At 34.4% G+C, this 26,481-nt stretch overlaps 1 non-coding gene and 1 pseudogene across 1 annotated transcript; both read left to right on the forward strand.

Annotated features, from left to right (window-relative positions):
- Nucleotides 1–26,481, forward strand: part of LOC140016893 (uncharacterized) — a 174,315-nt pseudogene that overhangs the window by 121,765 nt on the left and 26,069 nt on the right.
- On the forward strand, nt 17,249–17,355 carry LOC113719663 (small nucleolar RNA R71). The gene has a single exon (XR_003454967.1). It is a non-coding gene; the product is annotated as a small nucleolar RNA R71 (small nucleolar RNA).

A 26,481-nucleotide genomic window follows, 5' to 3' on the forward strand; every position in this document is an offset into this window, starting at 1 on the left:
CAAAGGAGAGGATTCTAGTGAAAAAAAAAGGAAAGGAGAGGACTCTAGTGGAAAAAAAGAAATGAGAGTAAAGGAAAGTAGATTCCATCCATCTTATTTGGATTAAATATGCAAAGAAAAGAAAAGAAACATTAAAAGTATTGTTTATATTAGGGAAGGAAAAGAAAGGATAGGAAACTGTCATTTGTTAGTTACTTTTTGATCCATAATTTAATTGCATACCATATACATGCTAAATATAAGTGAAAACAAAGATATGTATTTACTTTTTTTTTTCTACATGAAAAAATATATTGGGCAAATTCCACTTTACTCCCTTGTGATTTAGCGTTTTTTTACATAACCCCTCTATGGTTTCAAAAGCTATACATAACCCCCTCATGGTTTGGATTAAAGTGTCAAAGTGACGGAAATGATCATTCGTAACGGAGTCACCTAAAATGTCAAAAATACCCTTATGTAAAATTGAAAATTATTTATTAACCAAGGGGAGTTATGTGTATATTTTGAAAATCATAAGAGGGTTATATAGTAAAGTATTAAATCATAAGGGAGTTATATGGTAAAATATAAAAATCATATTAGATTAGTGTGTCATGTATTTATAAGGGTAATTTCGACATTTTTAGAAGTTCCGTTACAAATAACTATTTCCATCACTTTGACACTTTAATCCAAACTATGAGAGAATTAATTATGTATAACTTTTGAAACCATAAGGGGGTTATGTAAAAAGAGACTAAACCACAGGGGGTAAAATATAATTTGCTCAAATATATATGGCCATATTTCATACATTTATGGGTCTCTATACATGAATGAGGGGTTCCTATGGCAACCACAGGATGTAGTGCACGGTCAAATCTGGCTAAGTTGAACTTAGTCAGATCTGGACCGTCCGATTTAAAATAAAAAAAATTGAAATTTTAAATTAGATGGCTCAAATCACAGCAAATCTGATTTAAAAATAAGAAAAAAATTTGAAATTCTGATTTGGATGGCTCAAATCTAACCAAGCTCAAGTCGATCCGATCTTGTCGTGCAATTGGGGTGTGGTTACCGATACCCAAATCCATCTATATACATATGTAAAGAACAAAAATATGTACATACTTCACATCACTTAAAAGTTAGCAATTGACAGCAAGAATTAAGAATCAAGAAAAGTGTACCAATTAGCTCATGTGACCTTTTATGTGAGTTGAACTCACCGCATAAGTGTGTTGTTCTATCAAGAGATGAACCACGAAGTGGTAAACCCCATCTTCAAGACACCAGAGAGCAATTCTGATTGGTCAATAATAGTCAATTTTAATGTTGTTTTTGCTTTTTCCGAATTAATCCAATTTATCACAAACAAAAAGAGTAATCAGCAGTGAAAAGGACAGAGACATTTCCCAAGAGAAAGCAAAGTTATTGTATGGGGTTTTCACGGGTCTTGTTGGGCATGGATCTATCAATATGCATTGTTAGATCACAGATCGAACTGCCGAATCAGAAAAAAAAGGTGCAGTCATTAAATTTTATACCATATTGGAGCAAGGAGTCAAACTCTAGTCTAGAATCAAACAAAGCAATGGTTACATTTTTGAAGATGCAATACTCATTAGCAAGTATTTAATATATGAAGACGTTGGTCAATTAGAAATAAAAGGTGCTCTGGTGAGATACAGAAAAAGATTGACACCAAGAAAACGGATGTGCAGCTGTTGAAAGAGAAATCTTTCACGGATGAAATCTCCACAATGACACATCGGAATAAAATAATGATGCGTTGGCTCAAAAATGCGTGCACATTCTCGCAGCGAAATTGGAAGTGGCTGAAGCTTTTTTTTTTTTTTTTTATTCCAAAGTGGTTGAAGCCTTGTTAAAAACATGTCAGTATGTCATATATTAGCCCGATCGTAATGTGACCCAACTTTCAGTTTACTTAAAAATCGATCAAACTTTTAAGGCTAACCTCAACCGCCCCAACCTTAATGCGAGGCCCAACTATCGTTTACTAGCTAACCAAGCCGAGATAAAAGGCCACACCCGATTGATACGCATAAAACAAGTATTCCTTCTTCTTCTTCTTTTTTTCATAAAAATCTATAGAAATCATATCAGTTTACTCTCGACTACTTTGAATTTTTTTAAGAGTAAATGACGAAAAAACTCACCAAACTATTTAAAATTACACCGGATACTTGCTAACTATTTTTTTGGCCGAAAGATCAATAATCTCTTTAAAACAAGTCTTTTGAGTCATTCTGGAGAGAATAATTCATTTGATAACTGGATGACTAACGAGATTTACCCGCACCCTTGTTTTATTTAATAACTTCCTTGTTTGTTACAAGTATACAAGCCACTATATAGTACTAAAAAGTTACTATCGATCCCTCGAGAAGCACTCACAATTACTAGAGTTTTATCCTACTTTATTATCTACACATGCAACAATAATGAGAATGAAAAACTACTCTAGATACTAATGTATAACAGCTACAAATAAATTGATGAACTCAACCAATACACAAACTCTAGGATATGGAATCAATCAGGAGTCCTTGACGGCAGCTCAAATGAGTGATAAATGCTACACTACTTGCCTTGCTAAGCGCTCATTCACATATGATATCCGAAACTCGCTTTTACGAAGGATCGAGTGTCACCTATACATGCGTCTCTCTACTTTCGTGGTAAAACAACAAGCATTGTGCCACTAAACTCAAGAATGCTTTAAAGCCCACCTAGTCTCAATACTACTTTTGTGTGCTAAAATCCTAAATTTCAGCTAAACCAGTTCCATCATTATCTACTAATTTTCAGTGATAAATAACAACTAAAATGATTTGTAAATGGTGATCAAGCATTCACCAATGTTCAAGCAAACTTAGATTAACTAGCAAGCACAAAAGGTAACATTTATCTACTCATTCAAGCCAAGATCAAGAAACACAAGGCATCATTCACCCCTAGAAAAATTATATTAGTTAGACATGAAGAATAAACACATAAACTTTAGATCTTTAAAGAATCGCAACATAAATCCAACAAAATAAAGAGAAAGGGAGAAAAAATGCTTATTCAATTGAAAGAACAAGGTTCTCTAAGCTCCAATTTCTCCCTTTTCTTCAAAATGCCAAGATTACATCAAGAATCATCAAAAGTTTTTGCTAAAAGTCCTATTCTAGAGAGAGAGAATATGTTCTAGTCTAAAATCTACTACCTACTTTCTATTCTATTCTTCTTGATGACCCAACAAAACTTCAAAACTCTTTTTCAAGAAACTACCTCTGAAAAAGTCTTCATTTCTCTCTTTCTTACATCATTGAATTTTGATATGACATAAAATTGCAAAAATGTGACAAAAGTTGATGTTTTAGGCCCAAAAAACAGCCATCAAAACGTCCTAACCATCATCGAGAAAAGGGTTGAAAAATTGCTTGCAAGTTGCACAACTTGGCAAATTTTTCTGCTCAAGTATCCAACATGGTATTTGACTCGACTTCTTCTATCTAGCACCGTATACTAATGAGCACCCTTTTCTTCTAAACTTTCTATCAAATATCTGATGTAATATCCGACTTGACTTCTTATATCTGACGCCATATATTTTCTCTGTGATCAAGTATCTCGTGTAGTATATCTTGCCATCTTGCCACAACAAATTTAACAAATAAATCTACTCACTTTCACACAAATTTTCACTTTGCTTATTACATCAACTAGTTATCACCTACTCATCAAACTGGCTATTTTCATCATCATTTTAAGTCTAATTCCATCACAGTCCATCCAAAATATATACAGAACATTAGACAAAATATATACTTATCAATGACATGCTACTATAGGTTTTTAAGGGCAAAATTAACCAAAAATTATTGGAGTAAATTAAAAAAGACCCCAAACCTAAGGATTGTTTTGTATTTAATCAAATTTCAAAGATGGTAAACATAATTAACCCAAGAATAAAACACTAGCACCATTGATAAGTGCATATTTTACATGTTTTAAGTGTGTTTTATTATTTAGATTTGGTATGTTTTAACTACTTTTATAGCTAATTAACTAAGTTTCTACTGAAAATATGATTTTATGGTTTAAGTGTGAAAATTGCATTTCTATGGATTTTAATGGTGAAAACTTCATGTTTTTATAGGTTTAAGGATTCAATCACCAAATGGAGTAAATTGAGAAGATAATTGGATGATTGATGATGATTTGAAGTGATAAACGGAGAATATGAAGTGCAAAAGATGAAATGCAACTTAGTATACAATAAGAAAATTTTCCAGGTTTGACGCCTTTTAGTATTTTGGCAATATCTTGGGGTATAAGTATTGGATTGAGGTGATTCTTGTACCATTTTGAAGCTAAGATATAGATATACATTTTTTGTACAGACATTGAAGTCCGTTTCAGCCATTTTCATTGTCAAAAGGTTGAAATACAGAAGTACAATTTCATTGTCGAAAGCTGAAACAGAGTTCTAATCAGTCAAGAGTATTTTGGTCATTTCTTGGTCCACAGAGCTCCAAATTGGATGATTCTTGATGCATTGGAAATCTAACTCAAATGACTACAACTTTTATGTTTTACACAAGAGCTATTTAAATATCCATAATCAAGAAAATATCAGTTGAAGTTGGACCAAAAATAAAGCAAGGATGAAATCTGTCCAAAATGAGCAAACCTGCAAAAAGAGCAAAACGGGGGGGAGGGGGGTCAAAATGCAGGCATAGGCTGCGTTTTCTACCCGCGTTTTCATGAATTTCAGCTGCAACTTGCTCTGTAACTTGTGCTCTTTTTACACAACCTTTTTGACGACTTTTTCTGCAAAGATTCCGGTTGGAAATGATCAAACGAGCATGGAAAATTTGAGAAGCAACCTTTGAAAGTTTCAAGAGATAAAAATGCCAACTAGAAACAACTCATTTTGGCTCTTGAATCCTCTTTAAATAGAGGCCTTTGGAGAACATTTTAAAGACTTTAGAAGGCTAGCTAAACTCCACAAAAATGTAGTCTTCGCTAGTTTTTCTTAGTTTATTTGCAAAATATAGTTAGAGTAGGTTATCCTTCTTAATTTGTAGTTAGATTTGGATGAAGAATTGAGAAGTAAAGATGGAGAGTTGGATCTCATGTGATAAGGGTGACTTCTCTCCTATAACTTTCTCTTTTGTATTTAAGTCCATGTTTAACTATAATACAAGTTTGGATCTTGTTCTTTATGTTTAGTTAAAGTTTATGTCTAGAGTTATGGATGAACTTTCTATATCTTGTTAGTGATATTTACTTGGTTATTTGATGATATTATTTTGAACAAGTTATTTATCACTTTTGCTTATCTAATCATGATTAATCGGCCATTAATTTTGATAATTTTAAGGTATTAAGTTTGCAATGAGAATTGGAATTTAACACTAACTCAAAGAAGTGATAAACCTAGAAAGTTCACTCATGAGAGTAGAGGAGCACCTATGTGGCTTTGGTGACTTGTTTCATGTAATTTCATAGAAGAAATGATCTTGTAGTTAATTTTATAACTACGAGAGTAGGTATGGTTTAACTACAAGTATAGTTGATTCACTATGAGAGTAGGTTTCACATACATTAGGAAATTACGGAATAACTAGCCAAGAAAATAGCATTAACTTAACTAGTAATTTTATTTGCAAGAGTAGTTAGAAATTCCATACCTCTGGAGCTTTTTATTGTTATTTTTATTAATTTTATCTCATGTTTGTAGTGTAGATTTAATTTTTTGCACTTGTGGTAGTCTAAATAATAAAAGGGTTCGAAAACCATCGGTAATTAACAATCTTCCCTATAGGATCGATACCTAATACCCCTATGCTCAATAAACGACTCGTATACTTGCAAAAAATCGCGTGTAGAATATTTAAAATTTTATAAATGTAAAACTTGACTGTGGATAAGTTAATTGTTCTATGTATACCCCGCACTCGTCAACTATCACCTCTTTTTTTTCCCCACCCATCAAAACCCACTCCTTCACTATCATTCCCCTATCCCACCCATCCCCCCATCTCTAACACCCCCTTCTCTTTCCTTTTCGCTACACCCCATCCTTCTCCCTCTTCGACTTCTTGTGATTGGATTTGGTCATGGAAGAGATGGGTGGAAGGAATGGAAAGGAAGAGGAATTCTTTATGCAGAGGATAGTAGAAATCAAAGAATAAAAGACTAGAGCAAACCAACAATTGGGACAAAAAGTATTGTTGTTGTTTTTAACTTTTTGTAGCTTTGGGATTTGGATTGTGAATCGATTAGCAAGTAATAGGTATTTTGAGTTCTAATGCTACTAGTAGTCTACTGATGTCCATTTACACAAAGGAAAAAAAGACAAGTGAAATACCGACAAAAATAGGTGTCAAGTGCTAAATTTGAACACCTACTTCCTTTGTGACCAGATCTGGTCATAGAGGAGTTGGAGAGATGGAGAGAGAGAGAGAGAGGGATGTGACGAGTATTTAATATACGTACAAGTTAACAAATCTGAAATACACCCGTTTCACTGCAAGTATACAGGTCTAACTAGTAGTTTAGGGCATTAATCGGGTCGATCCCACGAGGAGCAAAGTCTACAAGTACTAGGTCCTTATTTTCTCTATTATTTAGACTTACAATAAATTTGAGTAGAAAAATTATATTGCTATTACCTAAATGTCTGATTAAATAAATACAAGATACAAATGGAGAAAAATTCACTAAAGACTTGAATCTAGGGATGTAGATTCCACTTATGGCACAAAGATTCAAATGAATGAATTTACAACTTGTTGCTACTCTTGTTTAACTAAGGATTCATTTCCATTAATGTCAAATTTCATTCTCATGATAAAAATGGTCTAGAACAGCCTAGTTTTCCCTAATCTCTTGGTGAAACTAAAATTGCACTTGTTCATGTATGAAATGCAAATTTAATCCACTTGAGTGTAATTCTATTCTCATGAATTAACAACTCAAGCTCTACTCATGTTATCCATTATTATTACCAATTCTCATTGAGTAATAACAACTATAAATCTACTATTGGTGATCAAACAATAACAAGTAATAAAACATGCACAAGTAGACAAGTTAATACAAGATACAACAAGTGTAAATGACATTCAATTCATATCACTTGGCCATAAGTTTCAACTACTCCCTAGATATAGAAAATTAGCTACTCATGAATGATATAGCAAGCAAACTCATAACTTCATTAATGAAAAACATCATAAGTACAAGAAGGAGAAAGATAGCTTAGCCAAGTTAATTGGTGAAGCCTCCCAAAATCTGCTATGATTTGCACTAGATGATTACAAAAATGAAGTCTCAAAGTGCTCTACAAAATCTGCTAGCTAGAGAGAACATGTCTACCAGAAAAATAGCTAACTTCTCAATGTCCAGACCTCTTCATGTTCATCTGCATAAAAACTGCTCAAAAACTCACTTTTCCACCGGTAAATCTTCTCTTAATTGATTCTTAAATCTGCAATTGTTAAGATAGTCAATAACCATTGTTTTTTACTTGACAATAAGCCCTATTATCTGCCCTTTTGTCTTCTGAAGCATGTGCAACCGAATTCCTTTGCTAAATATAGCTGAAAAGTAGTATGAACACAAGAGAAATGGCTGAGCAAATTGCAGAATTTCGGCTACAAAACACGACTTGACAAAACGCGGCTTCAAGCCACGTTTTGTTGACTCGCGTTTTCAACTCTGTGTTTTTGGCTCGGTTCAACTGCTATTTTCTCTATGATGGAGGCCGAACTAGCTTTTGTGAAAAACACAAAAATTGTAGCTCTTTGAATTAGCTTTACAATTCTTTAAGAATCATCCAAATCGGAGTTTTGTAAACTGAGATATGATAGAAATACTCTCACCTGGTCAAACCCTTGTTTCAGTCTCGTCCATAAAATGCAACTTCTGTATTTCGACTTTTTGTCCATGAAAACAACAGAATTGGATTTTGATGTTTTCATACCAAATCTAGATCTCTCTCTTAGCTTCAAAATGGTATAAAGATCACCTCAATCTGATATGTGTAGCTCCAGATATAGCCGAAATACCGAAGAGTGTCAAATCTATCTTGAACTGCATTTCTTCAATTAAACATTTTTCACTTCATTACTTCTTTATACACTTCAATCCATCACAAATCTTCAGATTTCTTCTCAATTCATACTCTTTGATGATTAAATCATTGATCCTGCAATAAAATGAAGTTTTTACCCTTAAAATCAATAGAAATGCAATGTTAGCCACTTTAATAAAAATTGTATATTTTTACCAAAACCCTAATTATTTTAGTTTTAAACTAGATTAAACTACTGAAATTAACTAATAAAATACACTTAAAAATATATAAAATATACTCTTATCAAATACCCACATACTTGAACTATTGTTTGTCCTCAAGCAATTAGAAAGACAAACCAACAATGATTCAATCATTTTTGAAGATAAACATATGTGCTCAAATATACTTCATTTGCTCAAAACAAGGTAAATAACCATTATATAATTTTTCTTTAATCCTTAAGTACTCATAATATCAAGCAAAGAAGAGCCAAGTATCCCATAATTATACTAACTCAAATCAATTTCTCATTTTTATCCAATTTCACAAGCAAGCAACTCATATAATCAATAAAGATGCTAACTAATCTCATGATCAACTTCTTATTTTTCTTAAAGAGGGATTTATTCTTTTTACATAGCTAAACAGTACTTAAGTTGTGAGAATGCCTTTTGACGCGAAGATCGACATTTTTAGATGAAAATTGCCGGTTACTTAACATTTCACGTACTTAAGTTGCTTTTCATACTCTTAATTCGAATACCGTTTTACGCGAAAGTCAACATTTGTAGATGAAGACTCCCGGTTACTAAGTACAAGAACCATTGGAGTAGAATAACTTTTTTTTTTTTGGCATCACAAGTATATAGAGAAATAATAAAATTCCCTTTAAAGAATAATCATGAGAAGAGTGTGACACTTATTGACTATATTAATTTCTTAACTTATAAAATCAAATAAAAAGAAGAAATTTCATCAAATATGCAAAATGTAGGGATAATTTTCTTTACTTTACTAGATATACTTTTCTACAAATCTAAAAATTATAATCACATAATAGTCATTTCTAAATTAACTGAGAAAAGAAGTTTCAAAACCACATATATTTATTTCAAAAGGATAATTGACAAAATTTTATTTGTTTATTATATATATACGTATAAGGTTTTGAAAAAATTTTGACAAAGTCTCTCCTTAAAAGTGGACTAAACTCCCTGCTAGCAAACCCAAAAGTAGACAACATATAAGTCAAATAATATTTTCAACTACTTGTCCACACATTAAACATAAAAACTACTAAAAGTACCACACATTTCTTCCCTCACACTTAGAATACACATTGTCCTCAATGTGTAGGGAAAGAAAAGAAACAAAAGAGAGAAACAAGTGACTCCCCAAGTGAAATGGCTGCGGTCCAATAAAGCCTTAAATCATGAGCCATCATCCGATCAATGATCTACTAGTAACTGCCACAAGTTCCAATATTCAAAATAAGAAATGTAAGTTAAACATTCTTCAACAAAAGAAAAATGGACAATAACAAGCAAACAAGCAAGAGTCATCCAAGGGGGCAGGTTCAATCATCCTCTTCATTGTCATCTTCATTCCCTTCCACGGGAGGTGGATGCACGCCTAGATGATCTTCAATGTGGTCCAAGCGAGTGTCTATTCGAGCTAAATGAGGCTCGAAGTCGTCCAAACGACCGAAAAGTCGCTGCCAATTGGTTTGTGGCGGAGGAGGAGGCGGTGCCGAAGTAGAAGGTCCAGCCTCCTCTCGACCATGTCTCACCTTCTGTCTCCGCTCCTGAACAGGTCGAGGAATCTTTCCCGTGCCAATACCAAGTCGACGGAGAGTAGTAACCGATAATTCAATTCTCGGTGGAACATACTCCCGCCTCATGCCGTCCAACCGAACTTCAAAAGCTGGAAAAATCAATGTAAGTAGATGAGGAAATGATAATTTGAAAGACGTCGTCTTACACCTCGCCGTCGATCGAATATGGCTAATGATGATGTTAGGCAGTGAAATTTTAGTATAAGGAGAAGTCCGGTTATGGAACATGTAATCCAAGAAATAGATGTCGCTCTTGCGGACCTCCGTGTGCCCCATCTTTTTGGAAATGATATTGTGAGCCATCATATAAATAAGGAAATGATGGTGAGATTCGAAAACATTCGCCAAAATAGTCTCCTTCCTCGTAGAACGAAAAGGTTGGTACTTAAGACCAAACCTAGCCATGGCCAAAGATGGATCTCACCTCCTATTTGGGGAACAAACTCCTTCTTCAAATCAACTGGCCGTCCGTCATCCATACACCTTAAAATCACAGCTAAGTCTTGTCGTGACAAGCGGATTCGTCTCCCACGCACCCACGACTCAACCATTTCATCACTGTGGCGCGCCTTACTCTCAATGTTGGCGTAAAACTCTCGCACCAAGTCGGAATAATAATGATTGGGTATGGTGAGAATCGGACCCCACCCAAGCTGAGCAAAAGCCTCCGAGATGCGATACACCATCTCAACCTCTGGATAACGTGCATCTCGAACAAGAACTCCAAATTAGCATGCTCGCCATGCCACTCTTAATTCCTGCGATTGTTGAATCTAGCACTGTCAAAAACCGATTTCCCCACTCCACAAGAGGTGCCCTTACCAGGCTGTCAGCTAACTGGTGGAGGAGAAGTGATGTCTCCTCCTCAGTCACTTCCACTTCCTCATTAACTTCCCTCTCATCACTGCTAGAGAAGGAATATATCACTCTTCTTCCCCTTGGCATAGTACCTATTATAAAAAATGCAATTATCCACATGTACTAAGATACAGTTCATATTTTGAAACTAAATATTCTAAATTGATCCAAATAACCTCAAATTCATTTCCTCAAGTTTAAATCATCAAATAAGCGTATTTAAACGACCAAACAAGAAGAGACATATTTTCTGCTAAAAATTTCCCAAAATCACCAATTTAATCAAGATATGTAACAATTATAACTCAATCAGTGAAAATAATATCAATCATGATTATAACCATCTATACTTAATAACAATAATGTGCAATTAGCTAAAACTATGATTAGGCAAAAATTAGACTAATTAACTCACAAAAGCAATCAAATTACTCACTATACACAATGCATATGCTAACACATCATCAACTAACTATTCTTAACCATAATCATTGATCACCAATGGCTCAAAAACATCCTAAACCCATCTTTCAATTTCTTTCAACTATAGCAATTGTGAATTTTAAAGCACTAATAACCCAACAAATTGCAACATTTAAACATATAAACATGCTTAAACAATCTTAATAAGCATGAATAAAATAAAAAATAGTCATATACATCATCAAATTTTAGAAATTAAAAGATGTCAGAAAGCTCAAGTTAAAAAAAATTGAACTTCTAAAATCAAAAGATTTGATGAAGAAACTTACCTTAATCACGTAGAAGAATGTTTGGTGAAGCTAAATATGTGAAAAAAGCCCTATGAAACAACCTCTAATTGACATCCAATTGAAGAAATTTGAATTCAAAAACCCTAGCCTTCAATCCCTTAAAAATCGAATTTGAGGTGTTTTTCTTCGATTTTAATCGGTTAGAAAGGTTATATGATGCTCAAAAGGTGTTGGATTGATGTTTTCTAGCAAGTTTATAGAGAAAAGATGAGAATTTGTGAGTTGGGCAGATAAAAAGAAGAAAACGTGCTTTGGAGAAGAAATGAGAAGAAGAAAAAAATGAAGAGGAAATCGTGTTTTGAAGCTGGTATCCGTTCCAGAAAACGCGACTCACAAAATGAGCCACCAAGTAGCATTTTGTGAAGACGTGTTTCTTCACAAATGCTGCAGCATCAGAAACGCAACTCTGTGGAAAAATACGACTTCAAGCGCGTATTTAAAGCACGCTTTTGGTTTCTGATCCAGGCGTGAAAACGCAACTTAGATGAAAACGCGACTCTCTGTTGCATTTTGAAGGCACGTTTTCTTCAGTATAGGTGCAAAATTGAAAATGCGCTTATGAGAAACGTGACTCCAAGGCGCGTTTTAAGGCCAGGTGCGTTTTCTTCTGCGAAATTTTTGCAGAAATCCAACTTTGAAAAATTACCATTGGTACCCGAATCACTCAAAATACATCATAGATCATTCGTTTGCAAATTTTATCAAAGCATGCACATGTAAAACAATGAAAACATGCATTTTACCCGTTTTTAACGAATCAAATACATCTTTAACGTAAATCAAGGGGATGAGTTGTTTGATCAAAGTTCACCTTTTTCATCTCAAATGGTCATCTTTGCTTCCATTTGCCAACCCTATAATACAAAAACAACAAATTAACTAAAAGATGTGTGTTAAATGCAAAATCACACCAAATTAACACATATAACATAAACATTGGGTTGCCTCCCAATTAGCGCTTTTGTTTATAGTCGTTGGCTCGACTCAAAGGTTAGGATTCTTAAATTGAAGAAATGTCGTCCAAAAGACATATAAACCCTTTGAGAACGATTTCATCTGCCAAGTAGGGTTTTAATCGTTGTCCATTGACCTTGAACCGCTCATTTCTTGTATTAGCTATTTCAACCGCTCCATAAGAAAATACTTGAGTAATTTCAAATGGTTCCGACCACCTTGACTTAAGTTTTCTCGGAAATAACCTCAAGCGTGAGTTAAATAAAAGCACTTTTTGCCCTACCTGGAATTGTTTAGGGATAATATACTTATCATGCCAATTTTGATCTTCTCTTTATAAATTTTGGCATTTTCATAAGCATATAGCCGGTGTTCCTCCAATTCACTTAATTCAAGTAGCCTCCTTCCACCTGTAAGATTAAAATCCATGTTAATTGCTTTAATGACCCAATAAGCTCTATGTTTAATCTCTACAGGTAAGTGACAAGATTTTTCATAGACTAAACGATACGGCAACATTCCTAAAGGTGTCTTAAATGCTGTTTGATAAGCCCATAGTGCATCATCTAACTTTGTAGCCCAATCTTTGCGTGACTTGTTCACTACTTTCTTTAAGATGAGCTTTATCTCTCGATTAGCTAGCTCTGCTTGTCCGTTGGCTTGAGGATGGTACGAAAGTAATGTCTTGTGCCTACAACCATATTTGAACAATAAGGAATCCAGTTGTTTGTTACAAAAATGTTTCCTTCATCATTTACTATAGCCTTAGGTATACCAAACCTGCAAAAAATGTTCTTTTTAAGGAACCGAAGTACAACCTTAGAGTCATTAGTAGGTGAAACAATTGGCTCTACCCATTTAGAAACATAATCTATTGCTACTAAGATGTACTTATTATTAAAAGAACTAGGGATGGTCCCATAAAATCTATACCCCACACATCAAATAACTCAACTTCTGAGAAAGTAGTTAGGGACATTTCATTTTTTCGAAATATATTTCCAGTTCTTTGGCATGCATCACAACTTTTAACGTATTCCCTAACATCTCAGTACATAGTTGGCCAATAAAACCTTGATTGCCATATCTTTGCTACAGTTTTTGAAGTGCTAAAATGACCACCTGTTTCAAGGTTATGACAATAATATAAAACATTATGTACCTCATTTTCGGGAATATATTTGCGCACCATACCATCGGCACAATGTTTATATAGCAATGGTTCCTCCTAAAAGTAATTTTTGACATCATACAAAAATTTCTTCTTTTGATGATAATTAAGTCCTATAGGAATTTCTCCACTTACTAAATAATTAGCAATATCTGCATACCATGGAGAATTTATGATTGCTAGGACAAATTCATCCGAAAAATTTTCTTGGATGGGAACTTGATCATTGACTGGGATATATTCTAAGCGTGATAGATGATCCGCCACAAGATTCTCCGTTCCCTTTTTGTCTATAATCTCCACATCAAATTCCTGCAATAACATAATCCACCAAATTAGTTTCGATTTTGCATCTTTCTTATGTAACAAATATTTAAGAGCCGCATGGTCCGTATATATGATAACTTTAGATCCTACTAAATAGGATCTAAATTTATCTAAAGCAAATATCACCGCCAATAGCTCCATTTTCGTTGTTGCATAATTGAGTTGTGTCTCATTTAGCAATTTGCTAGCATAATAAATGACATGCAACATTCTTTCCTTCTTTTGCCCTAAAACTGCTCCAACTGCATAGTCACTTGCATCGCACATCAATTCAAATGATAGTGACCAATCGGGGGAAGTTATTATTAGAGCAGAAATCACTTCCTTCTTCAACCTTTCAAATGCAACCAAACAATTGTCATCAAATTGAAAAGGGGTATTTTTACATAATAAATCACACAACGATTTTACTATAGTAGAAAAATCTTTAATAAAACGTCTATAAAAGTCGGCATGTCCTAAAAAACTCCTTATCCCCTTGACATTGCTTGGAGGTGGCAATTTTTCAAGGACTTCTATTTTGGCTTTATCCATCTCAATTCCCTTGGAGAAAATCTTGTGTCCTAAAACAATTCCTTCTTTTACCATAAAATGACATTTCTCCTAATTTAGTACAAGATTTGTTTCCTCGCATCTCTGCAAAATTAATTCCAAATTATGAAAACAATGGTCAAACGATGAACCAAACACAGAAAAATCATCCATAAATATCTTCATAATTTTCTCAATATAATCTGAAAATATAGCCATCATGCAACGTTGAAAAATCGTAGGAGCATTGCATAAACCAAATGGCATCCTTCTAAAGGCAAAAGTGCCATAAGGACACGTAAATGTGGTATTCTCTTGATCCTCCGGGGCTATAACTATTTGATTATATCTTGAAAAATCATCAAGAAAATATCAAAATTCATATCCAGATATTCTCTCCAATAATTGATCAAGAAATGGTAAAGAAAAATGATCTTTTCTTGTTATCGCATTTAACTTACGATAATCAATACACACTCTCCACCTTACCACAAGTTTAGATGGAATCAATTCATCATTTTTACCCACAATTGTAGTTATTCCACCTTTCTTTGGTACCACATGAATTGGACTAATCCAAACACTATCAGAGATAGGAAAGACTATACCTGCATCAAGCCACTTAAGAATTTCATTTCTTACCACCTCTTTCATGTTTGGATTGAGTTTTCTTTGTGATTCCACCACTAGTTTGCAATTGTCCTCCAACAAAATTCGATGCATGCATATAGAAGGACTTATACCTTTAATATCTGAAATTGTCCATTCGATCGCCTTATTATACCTCCTTAAAACTCTTAACAACTTTGTACACTGCTCATCATCAAGGTCAGCGCTAACAATTACAGGTAAAGTGTTATTTTCTCCAAGAAATTCATACCTTAGATGAGTTGGAAGTGGTTTTAGCTCTAATTTTGGAGGTTCAACTTCCGAAGGTTGTGGAAGCCCTTTTTCTTGACCAAGACTTTCATACAATTTACCTCTTTTATAAGGTGTTTGAAAATCCAAATACTTGGCCAATTCTTCAATCTCTTCACAATTACCTCCTTGCATACCTAAACTCATTAAACAATACTCAAGAGGATCGAAGTCAAAATTGATTTGGCTCATCTCTTGGATTAGTTTATCAATTGTGCCAATAGAATAAGCATGATCGGTGAATGACGGGTATTTTTTCATTTAATTCAAATTAAATTCAACATCTTCTTTATCTACTTGAAACTTCAACTTGCTATTTTTGACATCAATAATAGTACCAGCAATAGCTGGAAATGGTCTACCTAAAATAATTGGTATACATATATTTTCTTCCATATCTAAAACCACAAAATCCACTGGAATAATAAATTTTTGAACTTTTATCAATACATTCTCCAACACTCCCAATGGATATCTAATAGACCTATCTGCTAGTTGCAAAGTAATATTAGTGGGTTTAAACTCATGTAAATCCAATTGTGTAGCTACCGTCAAAGGAATTAGTGATACACTAGCACCAAGATCACACAATACTTTAGAAAAATCAATGTAGCCTATGGTGCAATGTATAGAAAAACTCCCTGGATCTTTCAATTTCGGTGGTAGCTTATTTTGTATAATTGCACTACACTCCTCCGTTAATGCTATTGTTTCACAGTCTTCCAACTTCTTCTTCCGAGTCATGATTTTCTTGAGAAATTTCGCATATGAGAGAATCTGCAAAATAGCATCGGGAAAAGGAATGTTAATATGCAATTGTTTGAAGATTTTAACAAATTTTTCAAAATCTTTATCAAACTTATTCTGCTTGAGTCTTTGTGGAAATGGAACCGTAGGAGGTATCGAAATGGTAGTGGAAGATGATGGCTGACTTTCTCTTGGTTTCTCCAGGCTATTTTCCTCCACTATCGCCTCTTGGTTCCTCTGTTTTTATTCTTGTTTTTCACTCTCACCTTTCTCAACTTTCACCACTGGAGGATCTTCTAATTGTTTACCACTACGAAGAGTAATGGCCATAACTTGCTCCTTGGGATTAACCTCCGTTTTGCTAGGTAGTTCTTCTTGATTTCGATTGTTCAAAGAACTAGCAATTTGGTCAATTTGGACCTCTACATTCCTGTACATTGTATAAGTTGGTCCAATCTTCCTTTTACTCGCTCAAATCCGTCCGAAGTAATCTTAGCGAGTTTTTCCACTGCAATCTCCCAACCTTGTTTAGTTTCAGCTTGTGGTTGTCTTGGTTGGAATCCCGATGGGTTGGCTGGCCTTAATTGATTGCTTTGGTCTTTCCATCCAAATTTTGGATGATTTCTCCACGTCGGATTATAGTGTTCGAGTAGGGGTTATTTTGAGCATTACGATTGTAATTGTTGACAAATTGTACCTATTCAGAATCAACACATTCATTAGTATCATGTTCACCTCCATATATAGAACAACAAGCTACATGTGCATTAGATGAATTTGGACCAATTCCACCTTGTCTACTTAGCAACTTCATTACTTTATTCATTTGAACACTCAGCATATTGAGAGTCTCCATTTCTATCATACTTGCGTGACGTCTTGTATTACCTCTCTCATTGGTCCATTGGTAGTTATTTGCAGCCATTTCTTTTATCCAATTCTGAGCTTCTTGGGGTGATTTACCCATTAAAGCTCTACCTGCAGCTGCATCAATCATAGTTTTAGTAGAAAAAAATAAGCCATTATAGAAGGTTTGTATGATTAACCACTCCGGCAGTCCATGATGTGGACATTTCAGAAACAAATTTCTAAATCTTTCCCATGCCTCATATAATGATTCACCTTCCAATTGGTTAAAACTAGTGATATCCATTCTTAACTTAGCAGTCTTACCTGGTGAAAAATACTTATTCAAGAATGCTCTTGACAAATCATCCCATGTGGTGAAAGTGTTAGGAGCATGAGAGTGTAGCCAAAGTTTAGCTTTATCTCTCAATGAAAATGGGAACAATCTTAGCCTTATAGTTTCATCACTAACTCCATTCATTTTAATTGTATCACATATTTTCAAGAATGTAGCTAAGTGTGAATTAGGATCTTCTACTGCATTACCTCCAAATTGAGATTGTTGAACCATTTGTATAAGTGATGGTTTAATCTCAAAATTGTTAGCATTTACCGTAGGTCTTGCTATGCTTGTTTGAGATCCTTGTGTTTCCGGTAGAGCAAAATCTCGTAGAACTCACCTATTTGCTTCATTTTCGGGCATCTCTTCCTCAAATCGTAGCTCTATTAAGATTTCCTCTATCGGTTGCCAAACCTTTTGTTCCACTTGCTGTGGTGTATGCCTTCTTTGTCTACGTAGTATCCTCTCAATTTCTGGATCAAAAGGTACAACTTTTCGAGATGCTCGGTGTATACACTACAAACAGAAATAAGAGAGATTATGCAACTTCAATTATCAAAAACTGATTGAAATGAAAAATTAACTATAAACAGCTTAACTAATAAGAGTAAAGCTGTCTAAATTAATAGAGATTATTAGGCCCTAATATTGCCGCTCCCCGGCAACGGCGCCAAAAACTTGACAGGTTTTTAATATACGTACAAGTTAACAAATCCGAAATACACCCGTTTCACTACAAGTATACAGGTCTAACTAGTAGTTTAGGGCATTAATCGGGTCGATCCCACGAGGAGCAAAGTCTACAAGTTTTAGGTTCTTATTTTTTCTATTATTTAGACTTACAATGAATTTGAGTAGAAAAATTATATTGCTATTACCTAAATGTCTGATTTAATAAATACAAGATACAAATGGAGAAAAATTCACTAAAGACTTGAATCTAGGGATGTAGATTCGACTTATGGCACAAAGATCCAAATGAATGAATTTACAACTTGTTACTACTCTTGTTTAACTAAGGATTCATTTCCATTAATGCCAAATTTCATTCTCATGATAAAAATGGTCTAGAACAGCCTAGTTTTCCCTAATATCTTGGTGAAACTAAAACTGTACTTGTTCATGTATGAAATGCAAATTTAATTCACTTGAGTGTAATTCTATTCTCATGAATTAACAACTCAAGCTCTACTCATGTTATCCATTATTATTACCAATTCTCATTGAGTAATAACAACTATAAACCTGCTATTGGTGATCAAACAATAACAAGTAATAAAACATGAACAAGTAGACAATTTAATACAAGATGCAACAAGTGTAAATCACATTCAATTCATATCACTTGGCCATAAGTTTCAACTACTTCCTAGATATAGAAAATTAGCTACTCATGAATGATATAGCAAGCAAACTCATAACTTCATTAATGAAAAACATCATATGTACAAGAAGGAGAAAGATAGCTTAGCCAAGTTAATTGGTGAAGCCTCCCCAAAATCTGCTATGATTTGCACTAGATGATTACAAAAATGAAGTCTCAAAGTGCTCTACAAAATCTGCTAGCTAGAGAGAATATGTCTACCAGAAAAATAGCTAACTTCTCAATGTCCAGACCTCTTCATGTTCCTCTGCATAAAAACTGCTCAAAAACTCACTTTTCCACCTGTAAATATTTTCTTGATTGATTCTCAATTCTGCAATTATTAAGATAGTCAATAACCATTGTTTTTGACTTGACAATAAGCCTTATTATCTGCCCTTTTGTCTTCTGAAGCATGTGCAACCGAATTCCCTTGTTAAATAAAGCTGGAAAGTAGTATGAACACAAGAGAAATGGCTGAGCAAATTGCAGAATTTCGGCTACAAAACGCGACTCAACAAAACGTGGCTTCAAGCCACGTTTTGTTGACTCGCATTTTCAACTCTGTGTTTTTGGCTCGATTCAACTGCTATTTTCTCTATGATGGAGGCCGAACTAGCTTTTGTGAAAAACATAAAAGTTGTAGCCCTTTGAATTAGCTTTATAATTCTTTAAGAATCATCCAAATCGGAGTTTTGTAAACTGAGATATGATCGAAATACTATCACCTGGTCAAACCCCTGTTTCAGTCTCGTCCATAAAATGCAACTTCTGTATTTCGACTTTTTGTTCATGAAAACAACAAAATTGGATTTCGATGTTTTCATACCAAATCTAGATCTCTTTCTTAGCTTCAAATTGGTATAAAAATCACCTCAATTCGATATGTGTAGCTCCAGATATAGCCGAAATACCGAAGAATGTCAAAACTGTCTTGAACTGCATTTCTTCAATTAAGCATTTTTCACTTCATTACTTCTTTATCCACTTCAATCCATCACAAATCTTCAGATTTCTTCTCAATTCATACTCTTTGATGATTAAATCATTGATCCTGCAATAAAATGAAGTTTTTACCCTTAAAATCAATAGAAATGCAATGTTAGCCACTTTAATAAAAATTATATATTTTTACCATAACCCTAATTATTTTAGTTTTAAACTAGATTAAACTACTGAAATTAACTGATAAAATACACTTAAAAATACATAAAATATACTCTTATCAGGATGAAGGGGAAAGAGGTGAAGGAAGGTGCGTGGGGAAGAGGAGAGGGAGAGAAAGAGGCTATAGGATGGCAGGGATGAGGAAAAGTGAATGAGTGGGATAAGATGTGGTAGGGATAGCGGGGTAGGATGGTTGGAGAGGTGGTATAGGTGGAGGGAGGGGAAAAGGAAATGATGGTGAGGGTTTAAGAGGGTGGTGTGGGCCAGAAGGAGAGTAGAATAGCACAATTTGCAATGGAAAAGTATGTCTTAATTATTTTTTGGACATTTTTGTCCTTGAAAATCTATGTTGGCAAGTAATACATGTTTATTTTCGGTTACAAAAGAGTTGATCTCACTGGAATGACGTGAAAGGCTCATTCTAAATAGATTAGTGACCTTTTTGGTAAAAACAAAAGTTGAGTGAGCAACTGGTGTAATTTTACATAGTTTGGTGACCTTTTTGGTCATTTACTCATTTTTAATGGTTTTTTATTTTTTTTAATATCGGGGGGAGGGGGCGGAATTTAAAAAGAGCAAATTGCGCCAAATGTTACTAAACTGTACACTTGTACTAGTCTAGGTCATTAAACAATTTTCTTAATCGAAAATGTCACTGAACTAATCAAATTGCATGTTTTATGTCATTCCCTATAATTTGACAGTCAAAACAAATGGAAGAGATGTCACGTGACTTGCAAGTTGATTTTTTTAGGGGTAAACTCGACTAAACAACTTTTGCTTGAAGTTTTTCTCCCTCGTAACTCACATATCCTCTCTTTTTCTCTCTCAACCGTTAGCAGCAGAGAAAAGTTTAAAACTTCCTCCCCTCAAAACCCAAAAATAGACTAAAAAATTATAGCTTCAATATAGTCTTGAACTGGCATGGTTTCAACTCTGAGTTAAGGATTTGTTGTTTTAGATAGGTTTATGATTGGGAAGGAAGGGTGCTCAAGTCACCAGTGAAATTTTTGTGACCGTGAAGAAAACCTCTTTCTTTTCGCGCCAAATTGCAAATGTCTAGTGAAATTTTCTAAAAGCTTTACCAGAACAAAGATACCGAGTAGCGGAGATCGTGATAAAGCCCTAGCAATTAATCCTCCTCCTCTCCTCATGAATAAAGAGCCGAACCCAACTGTCGACATCGAAGATCTAGCCACAAACAGTTATGAGAGATTCTATGCGCAAGTTGCTGCCTTGCTATAGCTTTGATTTAGATCGTCAAAACTTGAATGCCTAATTTGGAGTTTACGGTAGAAGGGAAAATTTGAGAAGGTTTAAATTAGGCCCAGTTCATGTTGAGCGAACCGCAGACAAAAGGAAGGAAAAGTATTGGAGAGGTTTCATGTTTTTTTTTTTTTTTTTTTTTGGCTGATCTTTTATTGGTTGCAGTTTTGGGAAAGCAAGAAACAAGTTTGAACAAAAAGTTTCATTTTACGTAAGGCCCAAAACCTATTTGTAAAAATGACAAAGAGAAAACTTGAAAAAAAAATCCTCTTCCTTTTCTTGGAAGGCAAAAAAACCTCAAAAAACAATGATTATGAATCCCTGCCATTTGCTGGCTAATGGTGTGGAGACAGTAAGGAAAAATTCACTTCAAATTTGAACAAAATTCACAAGGGCCTTAGGGTGGAAAGGAGAATGGAGCCTGATTGTTATCTATAATGTTCACGCGGGCAGAAGACAAACATCAACCAAAAAGCTAAATCGACGATTTTGCCCTTCAAAAACCAAGCTTACAAGTCACATGATATCCATTCTATTTGTTTTGATGGCCAAATGACACAGAATGACACAAACCATGCATTTTGGTTAGTTCAGTAACATTTTTGGCTAAGAAAATAGTTTAATGACCTAGATCAGTACAAGTACATAGTTTAGTGATATTTAGACCAATTTGCGAAAGTTATAATTTTAGGTATAATTTTTTTTAATGACCTAGACCAGACCAGAAATTAGCGAAATTTATAATTTTACTTGTTAGATAGCAATAATATTTTTTTATAATTTTCTTAATTTTATCAATTTTTTGTATTTGTTAGTAATATACATCCATACATATATGTATGAATATTGTAATTTGTAACATTATTATATATTTTATTTTTTATGTATTTAAAAAATCAAAATTTGTGGAACTTGAGTTCCATGCTTCAGGACTTTCGCCTTACTTGCGCGGACATAAAACATTCCACTCAATGCTCTCACCTTTTAAAACATTGTTTAATGATAGGCAAACACACTTTCAACATCTTAGTCACAGGATAGGCTCTGATTGCAGGGTGACAATGCTTCTTTTGTGCCCTGATATTAATTTCATAAAGTTTGGCAAAAAATAAAAAGACAAAAAGGCTGTTATTGTAGGCTAGTTTCAATTAATCGAAATGCTAAAATACGTGGGTCTAATTGGATTTATTTACATACTTTGCGAATTTGAAGAGCATATCGGACTTATGGATCATTTGCCCAAATTAGGGATAAACCATATGCAATGTGCTACACATAAAATGACTAGGTTTTAAAGTCAATGAGAGAAGAAGAATAAGATCCAGATCTTTTGCATACTTCTTATGATAATAGCCATTGCATCGTCTAGTTTTTCACGACGTTTGAATGCAGAACATAATATATTCACAATAGCATTCAACATAAAATTACACATGGTGAAAAAATAGAGTGTGGAATAGAGATCGACATAGAAGAAAGGATAGAGAATCCGAACTTGTGGAATAGACAGACTATAGAACAAGAAAGCATGTCAACTTTTACTGTGCATTTTTTTTTTTTAAATAATAAAAGTATGACGAAGTTACTCGACACCAGGGCAGGGCCTCTCTTGATCAGATGGAAGAAGAATTCCATCTGAATCTTCTCCCCGTATACTTGTGTCCCATTTCAGTCCATCTGATTTTGATTATCCAAATTGCAAAATATGTTCAAGATTCACGTACTCCTAAAACACTGGATAGTGGATAATAAACCTTACTCGTACCTTCCAGGCTCCAGCTCAAGAAATGTAAGTGTAATTGATGGTTTTAACCATTGTTGTATCACTTGCCTCGTTAATAGGTTCAAGAGCATGACGTTTCAGAATGCATGACATTTGTGGAAATAGTGCAGACAAGACAATGAGGAAATTAAGAAATTCACAGAAAACGAGTCCATATCTATGGAAAAAGCTCAATTCTTCACTAGGTGAAAATCTATCTTCATAACTTAGAGAATAGGTTTAGTTGGGTTTTTGTAATTTTTAAACAATCTATAGATACTCATATAATTTTTTCGTACATGTAAATTTTGTTCCTGTACACAAATTGCAACATATAACAACATCTGTACATGTAGATCTACACCAAATTTAAACCAAAAAAAATGTATAACAACCATATGCAATTGTGCCCAACCCAAACCATGCCTTCATGCAGAATGAAAATACACACACACACACACACACCATACCCCTTAGGATAGAGCTAAGGTTCCATCGTAATTGCTTAAACAATTTAACATCCAAAATAATATTATCTTTTAAGTTGGGGTTTCTATCGTGATTGCTTAAACAATTTAACAATATATATCAGGTGGTCAATAAAACTATAACTTTTGGGTCTGCAATGTCACATATTTGCTTATTATCAAAATTTTTGAAATGCATGACAAAACTATTCGGATAAAAATTATGTTGAAGAAGTGTTTCATGTTTTTACAGTTTCTTTTTGGTTGAGTGGCATTGGAGATTGGAGAATTAATGATAATTTATGCTACTATATCGTTTTCACATGATCTTTTTTTTTTTTTTTTTTGGATGAGGGTTTTCTTCAGCAAATTATATTTAATCAGATCCTTGGATCAACATGTAGGACACAATATGAAATTTGTTAATATGATTCTTTAATTTTTTATTTTGAAAAATTAAACTATAAAGCGGGCCCTCACCTTATGGTCCAACCTTCTCTTGCTACCATAAGAAGCGAGTAAAGGCGAAAAAATCGTTTACCCAACAAACGTGGCGCAGGTCAATCAAATCCTTTAAAGGGCAAGTGTTTGTTCGATGGCAACCCAAACCATTCGATTTAGTCATTTCTTACCAAAACATAAAAGTTGTAGATAATCACGACAACTCAATCTGTTTTTTTTTTATTATTTCAACAAAATGGAGGCAATTAAGGAAAAAAAGTGGGTGCAATTAAAATGATAAAAGTTATTAATTTAGTCATTTATGGGAAGAACTAAACCCTGACTAGACAAATGAGTTTACATTTTTCCTTACGAATTATGTGATGGATTTGAAAATCAAAAGCCTTTGTATATGTTTTTTTTTTTTCACATTGTGCATAGGATAATCCAGAAGAAAGACAGTGTAAAGGAAGAGAGAAATTAATATAGTTGAATATAAGGAAACTAAAAGATGTTATGCTTTCTATATATTCTTCCTATTTACATGAATGGAAAATTAAATTTTTCATAAAATTTCATACTTCAATCAAATACCAGTGTTTCATGATCAATGAGCAAAGGGCGCAAAAAAAAAAAAAACTTTACTAAAGATAAATAACAATTTTATTTAGGGTCTCGATATCGAATACATTACAACCTTAAAACTGGATGCACAGGACACAACAAAAACTTATAGCAAGCGAAAACTTTGAATTGAGGTTTTGCCCTGACACATGATTAGGGCACCTTATTAGAAGAGATCCATGCAACAAAGACTTAGAATTACTTTGACATAATTCAAAAAAAAAAAAAAAGATACATGAGAATAACTCAAGAGTCGAGACCACAATCTTATATGTATTGAAAGATTTGCAAACATAGCTCGGTAATTAGGGGAATCCATTAGGGTTTAACATTGAAAGGACCCTTTATCTTTTTCAAAAACTACATTCTCAAACAAGAACTGAGATATTTCTGCTGCCTAAATCTGGCGCTTAAGTTCATCCTGAATCTTCTTTTTAAGTCCTTTCAGTGCCTTCTCCAACTTCAGAAGTTGCTCCAGATTCATCTCTTCAATTGGAGCCTGCCACCAATTCTTGCGCTGGCCTTCTTGTATCATCTGAACAAGAACTTCTTCACGTTTTTTGTTGGCTTTCAATTGTTTTTTAAGGTCGATAAATTTATTGAGCTCAGAAATGTTATCACCATGGTGATTGGCAACAACATGGTGATCAGTGCCACCGTGGATGCTAGGTGATGGCTTGTTTCCAAGGAACTTATCAATGACAGATTCGAAAGATGAATGACCAAAAGCGTAAGCCTTTTTTCCAGGCGAGAACACCAACAGAGCAAGTTCTGCACCATTAAGAGTGCAAAGTTTGCTGGCTTTCATGAAAAGGTCATTGCGACGCTTTGAGAAGTTATCATGGAGATTGTTCTTTTTCTCCATTTCAACTACAGGAACCTTTTGGTGACTTGATCTGATCGATTCACAATGTCAATATTTGAGAAGAAGAGTGGTATTTATAGGGTTTTCTTCATGCCATTGATGCCGCTTTTCCTATTGTGACCTTGTCTTATATGGAAAAAAATTAATTCACATTGGAATCATATTTAACCGCAATCTAACGCATTTAAAACTTACCAAATCAAGCCTCTGAACAATTGTTCAATTAGCTTCCACGTGTCAAAGATTTGCATTAAATTTTTTTCCTAATCTAGTTTCTAAACGGTTTTACAATCAGTATCCATGCTTCAATTAAATATTTTTTCTCAAAATCTTAATACTTACTCGTCATTATAGATCTACCTTTTATATTTGTTCATGATCCACTTTATCACCAAATCTAAAATTCCACCATTGTTTATTTATTTATGAATGCCGCTCGTAATCAGTTACAAGATTAATGATAGTTGTACTTAACATTGTTAAATTCATGTACAGATAAAGCATAGTTGTACAAATTGTTAAACTCTTCCTTATAAAATGGAAGCTTTCAAATATAACTTTTAAATATTAGTATTCATCCATCATAAAAGTTTGAAAAAGTAAGTCTCACCTTAAATTTGGTTTCTCAGAATCATATCATTATCAAATCCTAGTCCGCTACTTCATATGGTATTTGTATACAACGTTTCTGTACATTTAAAAAAAAAAAAATTCCCTTCTTACTCCTTCCTCTCCACACCTCAGTCTACCACCACCTTCGCCGTTGGCCGCCACTGATAGCCACCTCTACCAGCACTAACGCCAGCATCGACGCCAACAGCTCTTTTTTTTCCTTTTTTGCTCGCTCCCTCTCTCTCTCCCTCCTCCTCCCTCCCTCCCTCTTCCTCCTCTCCTCTCCTCTCCTCTCCCCTTCCCCCTCTTCCTCTTGTCTCTTCTCCCCCACCTCCTCCCTTGCCCCCTTCTCCTACTACCCCCTTTCCCCTCATTTTCTTCCCCCCTCCCCTCCTCTCTCTTTCCCCTTCTCCTCACCCCCTCTCTCTTTTCACCCTTCTGCCACCCACCCTCCCCTACCCTGATGTGGACCAACCCTCCCCCACCCCGATCAAAAGGGTGAGGGATGGAGGGAGAGAGAACCTGGTCCAGATTG

This window comes from Coffea arabica, chromosome 1e, assembly GCF_036785885.1.
Source record: "Coffea arabica cultivar ET-39 chromosome 1e, Coffea Arabica ET-39 HiFi, whole genome shotgun sequence".
NCBI classification, from domain to species: Eukaryota; Viridiplantae; Streptophyta; class Magnoliopsida; order Gentianales; family Rubiaceae; genus Coffea; species Coffea arabica.